This window comes from Eptatretus burgeri, chromosome 11 (assembly GCF_056783735.1).
Source record: "Eptatretus burgeri isolate ZD-2024b chromosome 11, Ebu_testis_v1, whole genome shotgun sequence".
NCBI classification, from domain to species: domain Eukaryota; kingdom Metazoa; phylum Chordata; class Myxini; order Myxiniformes; family Myxinidae; genus Eptatretus; species Eptatretus burgeri.
In genome coordinates, this window is record NC_140971.1 from 11569498 (window position 1) to 11588149 (window position 18652).

At 46.9% G+C, this 18652-nt stretch overlaps 1 long non-coding RNA gene across 1 annotated transcript in view; it reads right to left on the reverse strand.

The window, feature by feature from the left end:
- LOC147016504 (uncharacterized) overlaps positions 1-14280 on the reverse strand; it is a 58573-nt gene extending 44293 nt beyond the window's left edge. Inside the window, exon 1 of the long non-coding RNA XR_015049669.1 lies at positions 13743-14280. This is a non-coding gene — a long non-coding RNA (uncharacterized LOC147016504). The remainder of the gene's footprint in view (positions 1-13742) is intronic.
- Positions 14281-18652: the final 4372 nt, after the last annotated feature.

Genomic DNA, 18652 nt, shown 5'->3' on the forward strand with positions numbered 1-18652 from the left:
TTGCATGGCCACAGAGCAGAATTATGTTCAAATTGAGCGTGAAGCGCTGAGTCTGAAATGGGGTGTGTTGAAGTTTTGTCAGTTCTAAATACAAGGGCGGATCCAGAGGGTGCACACCTCCCTGCCCCCTTCGGACTTTGCACATGTTTCTGTTTCACCTTGACACAAACTGATATTTTCACCCAAATTTTTAATCCCCAAATTATTGAAAAAACAACTCTTATTTCCATTTTTCTAGCATATAGTCACGCAATCCAAGCAGCGCCCACCACATTGTTCTCAGTGGTGATATGTGTGTGCAGGGCCGTATGTCGGTATGTGGACGCCCTGGAGAACGTCAGTATGTGGAGGCCCCCTGTAATATTGTATGCAAGATATGTTATTGTTTGCTGCTATTTTTGGAAATAACAATGTAATATACATGAGGTGGAACTATGTCTATAAAATCATCAGATACACAAGATCATGCTGCTGCATTTGGGGAAGCTCCCTTTGTCATATTAACTCGACGCACCTTCCAACTGGCAGTCATCCACAATTTCATCAAAGGAGCTGTCAGCTGTCCTGGCACAGAAAGTCACTCTCAATGCTCATGAGTGTTCAAGAGTTCAGTCTTTCCAGTCCCATCCATGTTCTCATTCCATCTTCCACGTGCTTCATCTTCGAAAAGGACCGCTCCCCGCTGCAGTTAATAACCATGACAACTTGATACGTTCGAAGCTCTATCTTGGTATTTAGTTTGAAAACGTGTCCTTTCGTTCCTTATCAATGAAGAGGTCAGGTCAGGTATGGGAGCATGTGCCAGAACAGCGCGTCGCTGCGTCCACTTTCCGCCGGTACTCCAGGGGCCTCTGTCTGGCCATCCCCCAGGCAGATGTCAGGCCCATCCCCATCTCCTTGAAATGATGGTCAACCTGCTGCAACCACGAGGAACGTGGTCGGCCCACTGGCCTCCTCCACTCATGAGACTCCCTCGCTGAGAGAATCTGGTGAGCAGGATCAGCGTCAGGAAAACGAGCCACATGTCCATACAGCCGCAACTGACGCTCACGGACCATGCAACAAATCTCAAGGAACAAATCTCATCCGAGTCTCTCAGCAACCGCTCGTTGGACACAAAATCCGACCAGCAATAGCCAAGGATTCTCCGAAGAGACCTGGTACCAAAGGAATTAAGTCTCTGTCTCAGATCCTTGGTCAGAGTCCAAGTCTCGCATCCATAGAGCAAGACTGGAAGTACCAAGGAACTGAAGACTCGGACTTTCGTCCTCCTGCACAGGTACCGGCAGCACCACACCCCGTGATCCAGTGAATCCTTGACTCCCCAGGCCTGACCCAGACGTATAGTGATCTCTGACTCACAGCCAGCAGAGACATGAATATCACTGCCAAGGTAAGTGAATCTCTCCACGACCTCAACATCCTCACCACAAACAGGCACAGACAGGACAGCAGCATCCAAGATGTCACCGAAAGCCTGGATCTTAGTTTTGACCCAAGAAACCCGTAATCCCAGAGGCTCCGACTCCTCATTCAGCACCTCGAGGGCCCCCAAAAGGATATCTAAAGTCTCCCCAAAAATGACTGCATCATCTGTGAAATCAAGGTTCGAGATCTTGACATTCCCAAACGATGCACCGCAGCTTGATCTTTCCGACATGCTCCGTAAAATCCAGTCCATACAAGTGCTGAAAAGTGTGGGGGCCAGTACACACCCCTGACGAACTCCAGTAACAACTGGAAATAAGTCAGAGATGGTACCACCACACTTCACAGCACTCTCAGTACCGGAGTAGAGTTCAGACATCAGATCGATCAGTTTTGGTGGCACCCCACGAAGACCAAGAATCCTCCAGAGGACATCCCGATTCACTGAATCGAACGCTTTACAGAGGTCAACATCGGCTGCAAGCAGGCCCTGCCAAAACTCTCGTCTGCGTTCGGTGAGGACATGAAGAGCAAGGATACGGTCAATCGTTGACCTTTTTGGTGTGAAGCCTGACTGCTCTGGAAGCTGGTGCTCAAGCAGATGGTGGCGAATCCTATCAAGAATTATCCGAGCAAAGACCTTGCCCGGCACTGAGAGCAGTGTCACCCCTCGGTAGTTGTTGCAGTCTTGGCGATCACCCTTCCCTTTCCAGAGAGGAACAACAAGGCCCCTCTTCCAATCAGTTGGGATGATGCCTGTGTTCCAGGCAGAGCACAAAACTGCATGCAACGACACGAGTGCAGCATTTCCACCAGCCTTGAGAAGTTCAGCATGGATGCCACAGATCCCTGGAGCTTTGCCCCGTTTCAACTGGTTCACCGCAGCCCGTGTTTCCACAAGCGGAGGTGGACCACAGTTGATTCGAGGGTCAGCAACAGGGATTGTAACACCCTTGACGTCCAACTCGACAGCTGGGGGATCAGCCTGGTACAACCGCTCAAAGTAACCGGCCCAGCGGGCCTTCACTTCAGACTCCTCTGTCAAGAGCCTACCACTCTCTGCTCTAACTGCAGTGCTCCGAGGGATGGGCTTGGATGAACGCAATGCGTGAATTCCCCTGTAAGCGGGACGAGAATCACCTGTCCACAGGTGATGCTCTACCCCCTCACAGATTCCTCGCACATAGGCCTCCTTGTCCACCCTCAGTGCACGTACAATTTTACGCCTCAGCTCCCTGAACAGCTCAGCTCTGCCATTCAGCCTGGCCCTGCGACTCTGGTCAATGGTATCCAGTGTCCCTTGAGAGATAAAATTATTCTTTGCCCTGCGGTGAGTTCCAAGACATCCACCGGCAACATCAAGGACGGTAGTCTTGAAGGCACTCCACAACTCTTCAGGACCCCCCAAAGCACACAGACCCCCCAAGTGTCCACTCAGCCTGTTCGCAAACTCCTCAGCTACTCTCTCAACCTTGAGCTTGCCAACATCCAGCTGAGGCTGGGATGGCACCATTCTCCAGGATTTAAGGTGCAGCTTTAGAGTTGCTACAACAAGCCTCTGGTCAGTATTGAGGAACTGAGCACTCCGGTAGACCCTGCAGTTCTGGATCATCCTCCAACGACCATCAATGAGGACATGGTCAATCTCCTTTGCCACACTGCCAGCGTTGGAATACCAAGTCCAGCGATGAGCTTGTGGGCGCTGAAACCATGAACCAGCCACCCTCAGTCCATGACTTCTTGCAAAGTCAAGGAACTTAGTGCAATTCTGGTTCATAGTTCCTGACCCATGGGGACCAACACACACCTCATAACCATCCCTATCAGTTCCAGTTGATGCATTGAAATCCCCCAAGACAAGAAGTGTATCTCGTCTGCGGCACTGATCAACCACAGACTCGAGCATGGCGTAGAATGTGTCCTTCACGGTGAGATCACTCGCCTCAGTCGGAGCATAAACAGAGACCAGGGAAATGACACCTAAGGAGTGACGAATCCTTAGTCTCATAAAACACTCGTTGACCGGTGTTACCTCAATTATCATTGGGGTCAGCTTATTGGACACAGCAACAGCAACTCCTTGGGTATGGTAACCATCAGAGTGACCAGACCAATAGTAGGTGGAACCACCCACCATTATCTCGCCGCAATCTGGTCTCTGAACCTCAGAGAGTGCTGCAATCCCGATGTCCAAACGCTTGAGCTCAGATGATAACAGAGACAGGTGATCATCCTCTCTTAGGGATAGGACATTCCAGGTACCCACCCGAAAGGACCGTCTCAGGTTAACCCAAGGAGACCACCGTCTGGTCGAGGACACCTCAGCACCACTCCGCCACACTCTCCCGCAATCTGACCCAGGGATGTTACCCCATGGTTTCCCTCCTATCATCAAAGATTGGGGGTCCCGAAAGGCTTTGCCCCAATCCCGTCATCCGGTGAGCTGCCCTGCGAAGGGAAGCTGCACAGGAGGTACTCCCACACAGTGGGTTTTCAGATTTTTTTGTGTTTTGCGGAATGAAGGGTTTTACGGTGGCCGGAGTGCAAATCCTGCCACCAACCTCCTAATAAAAAAGTAACCCAACTGCAGGAGGACGTCCGCAGACACAGTTGGGCACTAGATATGGATGGCCGTTGGATCACAAGGAGCTCCTCCGCCCTTTGACAGGTTTTGTTTTTAATCCTGCTGGGTGTCCATATCCAAACACCCTCCTCACCGGAAAACCTGATGGGGGAGACGGTTTAGTCGCCGACAACCCGACCATGGAACAGGTTAGTACAGGTTTACATGGTACCTGTAGCATGTCACAGATCTAACCTGACCTGACAATGACGAGCTTGTAGAAGAATCGCTCATTGCTCAGATTGTTTGGCTGCTCGTCCTTGAAAGCTTCAGCAAGGACAGCAAAATGCAAGAGCTCATGAGCAATCATGTCGCCTGTTGTATAGTCAAGTATCTACGGAGGGTATCTGTGCACCCCCCCCCCCCCACCAGGACTCTACCAAACCAACTTTTTAAGCTTCCTTTTATGGTCGTATTACACATTTGAGATGTTAACAAAAAAAAATTCCCGGCACTCTTGCGATATTCAAGATGGCGTCCAAAATGGCTGCCAAAATAGATAAAATCATAGAATATGGTATACAACATCTCAAAAATGTGACAAATTGGAAAAATAATCATTTGGATTTGGTTCCTGGCCATGAATAACTAATTTCCGATGATTGGATTTTGTTGCCATCTATCTATAATTCCAGCAATCTCTGTGTGTCTGTCTGTCTGTCTGTCTGTCTGTCTGCGACCGCCGTTTCTCGACCACCGCCAGTCCGATCTCATTGAAACTTGCCAGGAATATTGCCGGAGACCCGCGGATGTGCCTTTTCGAGGTTTGATATCGATCGGACGAGCGGTTCCCAAGTTACGGCCATTTACCTGTCGACCAATGACAAGACACGGTGCTATGACGTCACAATTAATGTTTATTTATTTTTTTGCACGATCGACGGTCCGATCTGATTGAAACTTGCCAGGAATATTGCCGGGGCCCCGTGGATGTGCTTTTCAAGGTTTGATATTAATCGGACGAGCGGTTCCCAAGTTATGGCCATTTCTCTGTCGACCAATGACAGGACACAGTGCTATGACATCACGAATGACGTCACAATTAATATTTATTTATTTATTATTTCTTTTGCACGATTGAAACTTGCTAGGAATGTTGCTGGGGATCCGCGGATGTGCCTTTTTGAGGAGAGAGAGAGAGAGAGAGAGAGAGAGAGAGAGAGAGAGAGAGAGAGAGAGAGAGAGAGAGAGAGAGAGAGAGAGAGAGAGAGAGAGAGAGAGAGAGAGAGAGAGAGAGAGAGAGAGAGAGAGAGAGAGAGAGAGAGAGAGAGAGAGAGAGAGAGAGAGAGAGAGAGAGAGAGAGAGAGAGAGAGAGACACAGAGAGAGAGAGAGAGAGAGAGAGAGAGAGAGAGAGAGAGAGAGAGAGAGAGAGAGAGAGAGAGAGAGAGAGAGAGAGAGAGAGAGAGAGAGAGAGAGAGAGAGACAGAGAGAGAGAGAGAGAGAGAGAGAGAGAGAGAGAGAGAGAGAGAGAGAGAGAGAGAGAGAGAGACACAGAGAGAGAGAGAGAGAGAGAGAGAGAGAGAGAGAGAGAGAGAGAGAGAGAGAGAGAGAGAGAGTGAGAGAGAGAGAGAGAAAGAGAAAGAGAAAGAGAAAGAGAAAGAGAAAGAGAAAGAGAGAGACAGAGACAGAGACAGAGACAGAGACAGAGACAGAGACAGAGACAGAGACAGAGACAGAGACAGAGACAGAGACAGAGAGAACATACTGGGACTCACCTACGGGCACGCACCTGCGGGCCCACCCCTACGGCCCCGTACTAGTCTATCTATAATTCCAGCAATCTCCGTGTGTGTGTCTGTCTGTTTGTCTGTCTGCGACCGCCGTTTCTCGACGACCACCGGTCAGATCTCATTGAAACTTGCCGGGGACCCGCTGATGTGCCTTTTCAAGGTTTGATATCGATCGGACGAGCGGTTCCCAAGTTACGGCTATTAATCTGTCGACCAATGACAAGACACGGTGCTATGACGTCACGAATGACATCACGATTAATGTTTATTTATTTATTTATTTCCTTTTTTTGCACGATTGACGGTCCGATCTGATTGAAACTTGCCAGGAATATTGCCGGGGACCCGCAGATGTGCCTTTTCAAGGTTTGATATTAATCGGACGAGCGGTTCCCAAGTTACGGCCATTTTATTGCGTTTTCATTGTTGAAAAGGTGTATATATGGCAGCTGAAGGTGTCGTTCCACCTTCTCACCTTATCATGCCATTTTTTCCCAAATTATTAATAACCAGACGACCACCGGTCCGATCGGATTGAAACTTGCCAGGAATATTGCCGGGGCCCTGCGGATGTGGCTTTTCAAGGTTTGATATCAATCGGATGAGCGGTTCCCAAGTTACGGCCATGTATCTGTGAACCAATGACAGGACACGGTGCTCTTACGTCACGAATGACGTCACAATTAATATTTATTTATTTTTTATAATTTTTTTTTTTTGCATGATTGACGGTCCGATCTGATTGAAACTTGCCAGGAATATTGCTGGGGACCCGCGGATGTGCCTTTTCAAGGTTTGATATTAATCGGATAAGCGGTTCCCAAGTTACGGCCATTTATCTGTCAAACAATGACAAGACACGGTGCTATGACATTACGAATGACGTCACAATGAATGTTTATTTATTTATTTATTATTATTTTTAGTGAGAGAGGGGGGAGAGAGGGGGCGAGAGAGGGGGACGAGAGAGGGGAGGGAGAGAGAGGGGCGTCACAATGCAAGAGAGGGGGAGAGAGGAGGAGGAGAGAGAGAAGGGGGAAATGAGAGTGGGGGCGAGAGAGAAGGGCGAGAGAGGAGGGGGAGAGAGGAAGGGCGAGACTAGGGGGGAGAGAAGAGGGGCAAGAGAGGGGAGAGAGGGGGAGCAAGAGAGGGGGGGGGGGAGAGAGGGGGCGACAGAGGGCTGCACATACTGGCACTCACCTATGGGCCCGTACTAGTTTTTTAAAATCCAAGATGGCGTCCAAAATGGCCACCAAAATATGCAAAATCATAGAAAATTATATATAACAGCCAAAACCTGTGACAAAATTGTAAATTAATCATTCAAATAAAATGTTTCTTATCATTAGTAACTAATATCTGGTTTTTCTAATTCAGTTGCTATTTTTTAAGTTGAGTATGAAGTTATAGTTTTCCACCTTGGAATATCTGATGAAAGAATAATGGTACTAAAATCGACATTTTACACAGTGATTGTCCACCGCTTATCAAACTATGCTAGCAAACTTTCATTATACAAGGAACACTTGTGGTGATTCATGCAATTGCCAGTACTTCGGCATGGAATTCCAGCTAGGAATATCTGGTAACAGCAAAAATGCTACTAAAATGGACATTTTATATGGCGATTGTCCACCGCTTATCAAACTATGCTCGCAAACTTTCATTATACAAGGAAACACTTGTGATGATTCATACAATGCCATTTTGTTATGGCATTCCACAGAGAACTATCTCCAAATTATCTCCTGTAACTACAGTTCATACATCCGGTTTGACTCCTGCAGGAGTTAGAATCAGTCTTTGTCAGAATCAGAGTCTAGGCTAGAGTCATCGCATTCATCTGCATCTCCAAGTTCATCATCAAATGTGTCATCATCACCAAGTTCACTGCTATGCTTCACTGATTGCTTCACCAAGTGTGATGTCGGTGCTGTAGACCAGGTAAAATGGCCAGGTGTTATCATCTGGTTCTACTTTGGTGAAGGCAAGCTTAGGGCCCAGAACAGGATGAGTTTTTAGTTTGCGTTTAAGTCTGTCAGCATGATAGTTCGGATTGGGGAATTGCATCTCATCCAGCTTTGCAATGTTGAGGAGATGCAACGAAGAATGCTGCACTACTTTACGTCCAATGATTATTATCTCGTCCATGTATTTTGCCACATTATTGAAGCATGCTTCATGTGCAGCTTCCAATGCTGCTTGTTGAGCAACAGCCTCCAGTTTTCCACTCCTCCAATGTGCAGGATTGGCTGTATACTGTTTTCTGCATTTTGGGTGGTAATGGGCCTCTGCTGCAAATAAAACAAATCCTCAGATTCGCCTTAAGAGCCACTCATGCTTGTTCACTTTTGCTATTTGCAGCACTTTCTGCCATCCATCACGTTCAAATGAAGAGGCGCCTTCCTTTGTGTCGATGCCTGCTTTTTTCACATGGATTCGGCCTTCAGTATTGCAGAAAATACAATCAGGTTGAAAAATGATATTTTCTGATGCTTTCTTGCACTTTAACCTTCTTTCTTGGCTGGTAGATGGTCCAGGAGCCTCAGGATCGTTAGATGCCCAGGTCGAAAAATCAGTTAAAACCAGTACACATTTTCAACTGGTCTCTATTGGTTCTAATTGGTCTTTAACTGGTCTCCATTGGTTTCAACTGGTACCAGTTAAATTCAGTCAGAATTCCAATTTCCCAGTTGAAAAAACCAGTAGCTCATATTTGTACCAGTTAAAGTCTTACTGGTTCCAGTTGATACCAGTTGCAATGTACTGGTCCCAGTTGATACCAGTTGCAATGTACTGGTCTCCCAGTTGATACCAGTTACAATGTACTGGTCCCAGTTGATACCAGTTATTAAATACAATTGTATTTCAACTGGTAATATATCACTCTATTCCAATTTCCATATTAAAACCAGTAAGAAACCAACTGGCTTTACTGGTACCAGTTGGCTACTGGTTTTCAACTGGTACCAGTTGACCAGTAAGCTACTGGTCTTTACTGGTTTTTCGACCTGGGTGGTTTACTAGCTGTTAACCTCTGTAGGTTGAGGGTAAATTTTTGGTAACATCCTTGGTGATAGCCCTCGTTCTTCTGGATCTTATCAGGAATGCCCTGACAGATATCTGTCATTCGATATGAAGAACCTGGTGGTTCAGCTAAGTGACGATCCCGTATATTTTTGAGAAGTGCCAATCTATCATTTAGATTCGTCAAATCCGAAAAATATGTGAACGATCCATGCTTTATTCCAGACATATGAATGATACAATGTTCCCGTTTGCGTTTTCTTTCCATTTCAACAACTTTCTTTTGACAATTACATTAATTTATTTCTTGTTTGTCTGACATCTTGACTTGTGATCTTCATCTTGACTAGCTTGCTAAGCTAACTTTTTCTTTTTTTTGATCTTAACTAACTTTCTAAGTCACAGGTCTTGCTAAGTTAACTAATCTAACCTGGAAAGAAAAAAAAAATACACATAAAAGATTAGTACACATAATTGAGTGTATGTAAATATTCAAAGTGCATCGGGGTGTGTATAGGGGTGTGTTTGTGTGGGTGTGTGTTTTCTGCCTTTCAAATTGTCTGCCATCTTTAATTCCAAGTACGATAACAATAATAAACATCCTGGATAAGAATTACAAGACGAATATTCCATGGTTCTGTCCCTCTATTATTATTACATAAATGATTATTTGAAGCTGACATTTGATATTTACTATGATTTTACCATTTTAAAAACCATTTTGAACTCCATCTTGGATTTTATGGATGGCAACAAAACATAAATCACCCCATAGGCCGATTAGTTTCTAATAATCAGGAACATACATTACAATGAATCCAAATATTAATTTACTGTATATTATTCTTAGTTTCAGGCTGTGATATACAATTTTCTGTGATGTTGTCTATTGTGGTGGCCATTTTGGATGCCATCTTGGAATTTAAGCATTGTAACAAAATTCAATCCCCCAGCTGTCGAGTTGGACGTCAAGGGTGTAACAATCCCTGTTGCTGACCTTCGAATCAACTGTGGTCCACCTTCGCTTGTGGAAACACGGGCTGCGGTGAACCAGTTGAAACGGGGCAAAGCTCCAGGGATCTGTGGCATCCATGCTGAACTTCTCAAGGCTGGTGGAAATGCTGCACTCGTGTCGTTGCATGCAGTTTTGTGCTCTGCCTGGAACACAGGCATCATCCCAACTGACTGGAAGAGGGGCCTTGTTGTCCCTCTCTGGAAAGGGAAGGGTGATCGCCAAGACTGCAACAACTACCGAGGGGTGACGCTGCTCTCAGTACCGGGCAAGGTCTTTGCTCGGATAATTCTTGATAGGGTTCGCCGCCATCTGCTTGAGCACCAGCATCCAGAGCAGTCAGGCTTTACAGAAAAGAGGTCAACGATTGACCGTATCCTTGCCTTTCGTGCCCTCACCAAACGCAGACGAGTGTTTTGGCAGGGGCTGCTTGCAGCCTATGTTGATCTCTGTAAAGCGTTCGATTCAGTGAATCGGGATGTCCTCTGGAGGATTCTTGGTCTTCGTGGGGTGCCACCAAAACTGATCGATCTGATGTCTGAACTCTACTCTGGTACTGAGAGTGCTGTGAAGTGTGTTGGTACCATCTCTGACTTATTTCCAATTGTTACTGGAGTTCGTCAGGGGTGTGTACTGCCCCCCACACTTTTCAGCACTTGTATGGACTGGATTTTAGGGAGGATGTCGGAGAGATCAAGCTGCGGTGCATCGTTTGGGAATGTCAAGATCTCGGACCTTGATTTTGCAGATGATGCAGTCATCTTTGCGGAGACTTTAGACATCCTTTTGGGGGCCCTCGAGGTGCTGAATGAGGAGTCGGAGCCGCTGGGATTACGGGTTTCTTGGGTCAAAACTAAGATCCAGGCTTTCGGTGACATCTTGGATGCTGCTGTCCTGTCTGTATCTGTTTGTGGTGAGGATGTTGAGGTCGTGGAGAGATTCACTTACCTTTGCAGTGATATTCATGTCTCTGCTGGCTGTGAGTCAGAGGTCAATAGACGTCTGGGTCGGGCCTGGGGAGTCATGGATTCACTGGATCATGGGGTGTGGCGCTGCCAGTACCTGTGCGAGAGGACGAAAGTCCGAGTCTTCAGGTCCTTGGTGCTTCCAGTCTTGCTTTATGGATGCGAGACTTGGACTCTGACCAAGGATCTGAGACGGAGACTTAATTCCTTTGGTACCAGGTCTCTTCGGAGAATCCTTGGCTATTGCTGGTCGGATTTTGTGTCCAACGAGCGGTTGCTGAGAGAGACTCGGATGAGATTTGTTACCTGCATAGTCTGTGAGTGTCAGTTGCAGCTGTATGGACATGTGGCTCGTTTTCCTGACGCTGATCCTGCTCACCAGATTCTCTCAGCGAGGGAGTCTCATGAGTGGAGGAGGCCAGTGGGCCGACCACGTGCCTCGTGGTTGCAGCAGGTTGACCATCATCTCAAGGAGATGGGGATGGGCCTGGCATCTGCCTGGGGGATGGCCAGACGGAGGCCCCTGGAGTACCGGCGGAAAGTGGACGCAGCGACGCGCTGTTCTGGCACATGCTCCCATACCTGACCTGACCTGAACAAAATTCAATCACTAGGTATTAGTTACTAATGATGAGAAACACATTATTCCAATGAATATAATTTACAATTTTGTCACAGTTTTTGGCTGTTACATATAATTTTCTATGATTTTGCAAATTTTGGTGGCCATTTTGGACACCATCTTGTTTAAAAAAAAACTGCGGGCTCGTATGTGCGTGCCCATACGTGCGTGGCCGTATGTGCAAAAAAAAAAAGAACAATTGTGATGTCATTCGTGACGTCATAGCACCGTGTCCTGTCATTGGTTTGATAAATAAATGGCCATATCTTGGGAACCGCTTGTACGGTTAATATCAAACCTGGAAAAGGCACATGCTCAGGTCCCCAGCAATATACCTGGCAAGTTTAAATTAGATCGGACAGTGGTTGTCGAGAAACAGTGGTCACAGACAGACAGACAGAGAGACACACAGAGATTGCTGGAATTATAGATAGACTAGTGCGTGCCCGTACGTGTGGGACCGTACGTGCGTGGCCGTACGTGCGTGGCCGTACGTGTGTGGCCGTACGTGCAAAAAAAAAAAGCTTTCAAACCGCGTGCCCGAAACAACAAACACACAGGCCGTTCCTTCGCTCTCATGTGCCCGTGCATGCGTGGCCGTACATGCTTGCCCGTATGTGCGTGCCCGTACGTGCATGGCTGTACATGCAAAAAAAAAGAAAAATTCAAACCGCATGCCAGAAACAACAACCACACAGGCTGTTCCTTCACTCTTGCGTGCCCATATGTGCATGCCCGTACGTGTGTGGCCATACGTGCGTGCCCGTATGTGCGTGGCCGTACGCGAAAAAAAAGAAGAAGAATTGTGACGTCAATCGTGACGTCATAGCACCGTGTCCTGTCATTGCTTTGGTAAATACATGGCCATAACTTGGGAACCACTTGTCCGATTAATATCAAACATTGAATATGCACATCCACAGGGCCCCAGCAATATACCTGGCAAGTTTCAATTAGATCGGACCAGTGGTTGTCGAGAAACAGCGGTCGCCGACAGACACACAGACACAGACAGACAGACAGACAGACACACACACACACATTGCTGGAATTATAGATGTTTCAATTAGATCGGACCAGTGGTTGTCGAGAAACAGCGGTCGCCGACAGACACACAGACACACACACACACACACACACACACACACACACACACACACACACACACACACACACACACACACACACACACACACACACACACACAGACAGACAGACAGACAGACAGACAGACAGACAGACACACACACACACACACACACACACACACACACACACACACACACACACACACACTGCTGGAATTATAGATAGATGGCAAAAAAGCCCAATTATCAGAAACTAGTAACATGATCAGGAACCAAATCCCAATGATTAATTATTTTTCCAATTTACCACATTTTTGAGATGTTATTTACCATATTCTATGATTTTACCCATTTTGACAGCCATTTTGGACGCCATCTTGGATTTCAAAAAATGGAAACAAAGCCAGATTATCAGAAATTAGTAACTAATGATCTGGAACCAAATCCCAATGATTATTTTTCCAATTTGCCACATTTTTGAGATGTTATTTACCATATTCTATGATTTTACCCATTTTGGCAGGCATTTTGGATGTCATGTTGAATATCGCTGGAGTGCCGGGAATTTTTTTTTGTTAACATCTCAAATGTGTCATAGGACAATAAAAGGAAGCTAAAAAAGTTGGTTTGATAGAGTCCTGGGGTGGGGGGTGGGGGGGGAGGGTTTACGAATACCCTCCGTAGATACTCCCCTCGTAGTATTGTGGGGCCGGGTGTCGGCAAGGAGTACGACCGCTAGGTGGAGCAGTAGAGTCGGCTCCACTGAGCACCCGGAATCTAGATCGTGCTTCTCGGAGAACTCCGAAAGGCACGGGTCCCTTACAGGACCGTGGTCGCCAATATTTCTACAGTGAGGTAGGGTCCACTTGTCTAACTCCAATTTACCTAAGTACTCACGCCGTCCAACTACCGGGGAAGCCACACCCTCCGCCGACTCTGTCCGATCCGAGTCGCGAATAACGGCTCGGATCCGGCATAACCGAGCGGAGTTACCAGAGCCACCGGATCAAATGCACAATTTGCCGCTTCCCAATTTCCCAACACGCATCGTGCTTAGCCAATGAAAGAAGTACAGAAACGAGCTGATACATTCAACAAGAGGGGTATTTATTTACAAAAATAATTGGCAAAAACCGGGAAGGGAGACAAAGGGCAGATTACAACCGACTATGAAATGTAAATAATGTACAAGCAAAAGCACTTAACAATTCTACTTGACAAGACAGGCCCGCACACAGACACACACCCAAAGAAATGGACCCCGTTGCGTCTTTATTGAAGATTCCCAGCTCGAGGGAAGATGAGCTGGAAACCAGAGCTATCTTGGACCTGTCCACCTCGTGTGGTCTTCGACGTCATTGACCGGCAGGACTCGAACCCGCAACCACGATGCCATTCCAAGTACCCGGGATGGAGGGTGAAGGGCGGACGCCAACCAGCGCGAGCGCCAGCAGGCAAGGCCAGGCCAGGCGATCCAGGGCGATCTGGCAGACCAAAACCAACTCTCAACTAGTCGGATCACGCCGAACAATTAGTCACTCCTTCTTCAAAGGGGAGGAGCCGCCTCCTCTGACCCGCTCTCAACTAACTGGACGGTTTTGGCACGCAAATGCGCTCGTCACCCCGATGATTGGCCAAAAGGGGCGCCAAATCCGCTGATTGGACCGGCGGACCGCCCCACAAACAGGAAGAGGAGTAACATTGTCCTGCGTTGGCTCTCATTAGCCGACCGACGGCAAACTCGCTCACATCTCTCTGATTGGTCGAGAGACGCCAAGTCTTTCTTGAACTCCGCTCACCGCGAGCGTTATGGTGTCAGGATGGAGCGAAGGTGTGTTATTGTTGTAAGTGATGTAAAAATGTAAAAGAAAACCCTGACCATCAAAATAACTCCGCAGCGCACGAACATTTAATTCCCATTAGACACAGGGGATTGATTCTAACTAGAAACACATACCGATATAACTGATCTATAGCGACTCTGGCTGTTGTGTATTCATGGCTTCCAGATTCGCAACAGTTGCGCCAGGTCACGGCCCAACGTCTTCAGCCAATCCTGGGACTGCAGCAGCAGCAGCAGTGGTGACTAACACACCCTTGTTGTAATCACTTCCCGTTCCCTCAGCGACATCGACTTCAATGTCACCAGCGGTCGTATCTTCAGTTTCAACATCTTCATTTTCATAAAATTCTTCTGCCTGCGACTGAGAACTTGTAGCGGACGATCCCTTGTACCACTGATCAATTCTCGGCGTCTTCGCACTGACAGCAGCTCGTCGATCACGATGTGCCTTTTCCTTTCGGTTCTTCCTTTTGGCTGCGCCACTCTCATGCACACGGTGACGGTGACGGTCAAGCTGCGGACCTCATTACGCTACGTGCTGAAATGAAACAAAAGACAGCGATGTCGAAACAAAGGAGAGAAATTGGTATTTATTTGAACAAAAAAATTAATTTGCACAAAAAAATGTGGAGGCCCTGGAGCACGTGCTCCACTGGCTCGGACCAAAATATGGCCCTGGACGTGTGTACAGTACATTACGTCAGGTTGAAGTGAATCATCTGCAAGCGCGATCAGGTGCTCAGCATTATCGGGTAGACGAGTCCACTCATGCTTTGTACGAGGGGGTGTTGGCAACGTCACGCGCCTCTCCTGAATCAGGACCAGACCAGGAAGTGCTCGTTTTATTGCCGACACCCCTCGTCGAGAGCGTTAGTGGACTCGTCCACCCGATGGCGCTGAGCGGCTGTGAACTTGGTCATTGCTGTCTCTGTGGAGATCAATGGTAACGATTTTATTATCGTATCACTAACTTTGCCTAAAGACAAAAACGAGTGGAGTGGGTGCGATGGAAGATTCGAAAAGGAGGAAGATTACCGACTTCTTTTCGTCTGTCAGTGCGACAGATCATTGTAGAACTCCAGATGAGGAACGATTGTAGTAATCAACAATAGACCTTTTCGATCGGCTTTATTCTCACAAAACCCATACGCATATCTACAACAACATAAATATACATAGGGTAAGAATAACAAAATAAAATAACTTGTACACATAATACTGAAGGCAAATACCACATACGCATCACAATAACGAAGTTAAACTCCATACTCTAACACCAATTACATTCCTCAGAGTACATTATTCCTAATATAGTATATAACATACCATTACTGTTCCAGCATGACTTTCCACGGAGTACGTGGTATACGTGTCAACACCAGCCATTGACCTTCATTTACAGTGCTGCCACATCCGCCCAATTACCGTTTCCGCCAATTACAGTATGGCACTTTATTATCACAACATTCACCCCCTTCCGAGATATCTATCTCTATAAATCTAGTCTAATAGGAGGACGAATGGTGCGACCGGATCTTCTTGGCACTGGAGGGTTATCCACAGCATCTGATTGCTGTGGAGTTGCAGGAACCATATCAGGAACGAGATCACCCCCCTCTGAGCAGGGTGCGTCTTGGGGACTACCCTGGGGAATTACATTTTCTTCAGAAGCCTGAGGTAGAATTTGGGGTTCACTCTTGGATGGGGTTCCAATTGAGGCTAAGTGTCTAACAGAGACCGTAGTTTCCCTGCCATCTTGGTAGCGAATATGGGCATAGTGGGGTCCTGCTTGGAGGAGGTCGACTTCATCCACAAGGGGATCAGTTTTATTTGTGCGTACGTGACGCTTCAGCAGGACTGGCCCAGGATTGCAGAGCCAAGTAGGCACCGAGGCTCCCGAAGAAGAACGACGAGAATAGTTCAGAAGTCTTTCATGAGGGGTAGCATTGGTTGCTGTGGACAACAGTGAACGAATTGAGTGGAGAGCATCAGGCAGAACAGTCTGCCAGCATTTGATGGGTAGATTACGGGATTTTAGAGCCGTTGTGATTGCCTTCCAAATGGTACCATTGAACCTCTCCACTTGGCCATTCCCTTGAGGATTATAGCTAGTAGTTCTGCTACCAGCGATCCCCCTACTGGCAAGGAAGTCTTGTAATTCCTTGCTCATGAAGGAGGGTCCCCGGTCCGAATGAATGTAAGCCGGCATTCCAAAAATAGCGAACAGCTGACAGAGGCACTTGATAACCGTGGAAGTGGTCATGTCGGCACAAGGAAATACAAAAGGAAACCGTGAATATTCATCCACAATGTTAAGAAAATACTGATTCTTATCTGTACTCGGAAGAGGCCCCTTGAAATCTATATTGAGACGCTCAAATGGCTGAGTAGCTTTTATGAGTCGAGTCTTATCTGGTTGGTGAAACTTGGGCTTGCATTCTGCGCATATTCTACAAGATCCAACAACCTGCCGGACATCCTCCACAGAGTATGGCATATTCTTAGATTTCACAAAATGGTATAAGCGGGTAACCCCTGGGTGGCACAAGGCTTCGTGGAGGTTAAACAGTGAATGTCGATCGTGACCTGCCATCCCACAATAAGACCTGGAGAATGTATCAGAGGGAATGTTTTCTCGACCAGGACGATACACAATGTCAAAATCATAGCAAGATAATTCCATCCTCCAACGCATGAACTTATTCTTTATCTTATTTTTATGCTGCTTATCAAACATATAGCTCACTGATCGTTGATCTGTCTTTATAGTAAAATGTCTGCCTGTCAAATACTGTCTCCAGTGGCGAACTGTTTCAATAATAGCCTGGGCCTCCTTCTCAATAGAAGCATGATGACATTCGGGTCCCTGAAGGGTTCGGGAAAAGAAGGCTACCGGACGTCCTGCCTGGGTGAGGACTGCAGCAATTGCTACATCCGAAGCATCGGTCTCAACTTCGAAGGGTACGGATTCGTCAATCGCCCTCACCACTGAACCTTCAATGTCTTGCTTAAGTTGATGGAAAGCTGCTTCTGCTTCCCTTGTCATGGGAAATGTAGTAGTGGCACACAGTGGGCGGATCTTGCTTTAGTAGTCATATATCCACTGTGAATAATAGGCAAAGAAGCCAAGGATGCGTCGGAGCGATTTCATGTCCCGAGGCACAGGCAAGTCCTGCAAGGGTCGGAGTCGTTCCGGATCCGGGCGCATTTCCCCTCCTTCCACCACATATCCGAGAATACTGAGCCTGTTAGTTGAAAAGATGCATTTGTCTTCATTGTAAGTTATATTCTTTCTCTTAGCAGCCTCAAGAAATTTCGTGAGATTAGCATCATGCTCTTCCTGAGTCATGCCGCAAATAGTAATGTTGTCTAAGTAAGCAAATGTTCCAACCAGTTCTTCTTCTTGGATGAATGAATCCACGATACGTTGGAAGCAAGCCACTCCGTTGGTGACGCCAAAAGGAACCCGAGCAAACTGATAAAGGCGTCCACAGGCCTCAAACGCGGTGTATGGCTTATCTTCATTTCTGATGGGGATTTGATGATACGCACTACGGAGGTCAGTCGTACTAAAAACACGGTATTGAGCAATCTTGTTAACAGTGTCATCTATACGAGGCAGAGGATACCCGTCAAGAAGTGTAAATTTGTTGATAGTTTCTGAATAGTCCACGGCTAAGCGTTTCTTGTGAGTTTCGTTCTTAACGACAACAACCTGTGCACGCCAAGAGGAGTTACTGGGCTCTATAATACCTTCCTTCAACATCCTTTGAATTTCCTTTTCAATGAATTTACGATCATCGGGAGAGTACCGGTGTGATCGAGCAGCAACAGGATAACAATCAGCTGTCAAGTTGGCAAACAGTTCTGGAGGGTCAACACACAGTGTACTGAGTCCACAGATAACAAGAGGAGGCAAACTACCTCCATATGTCAGTGTAACACTATCATGCAGTCCCTGAAAATCCTGGCCCAAAACTATATCTGAACACAGCTGAGGGAGTATGGACAGATGCACATCTTGGTAGCACCGACCTTTTACTTTGATATTGACTTGACAGAACCCTGATGTCTGAGCGGTGAAGGAAGTGGATGCCATGGAAACATTGCCTTGGGTGTGATGTACACTTAAGGAATGGCACTTAACGAGGTCGGGATGGATAAAACTTTCTGAACTACCACTATCAATAAGGCCATCCAATTCCACTCCATTGAGCGTGACCCTCACAACCGCCTTTGATAACACCCCTGGGGCAGCGGCAGAAGACAGTAGCTACTGATGAAGTACTATGGCACACCTTAGCAAAATGACC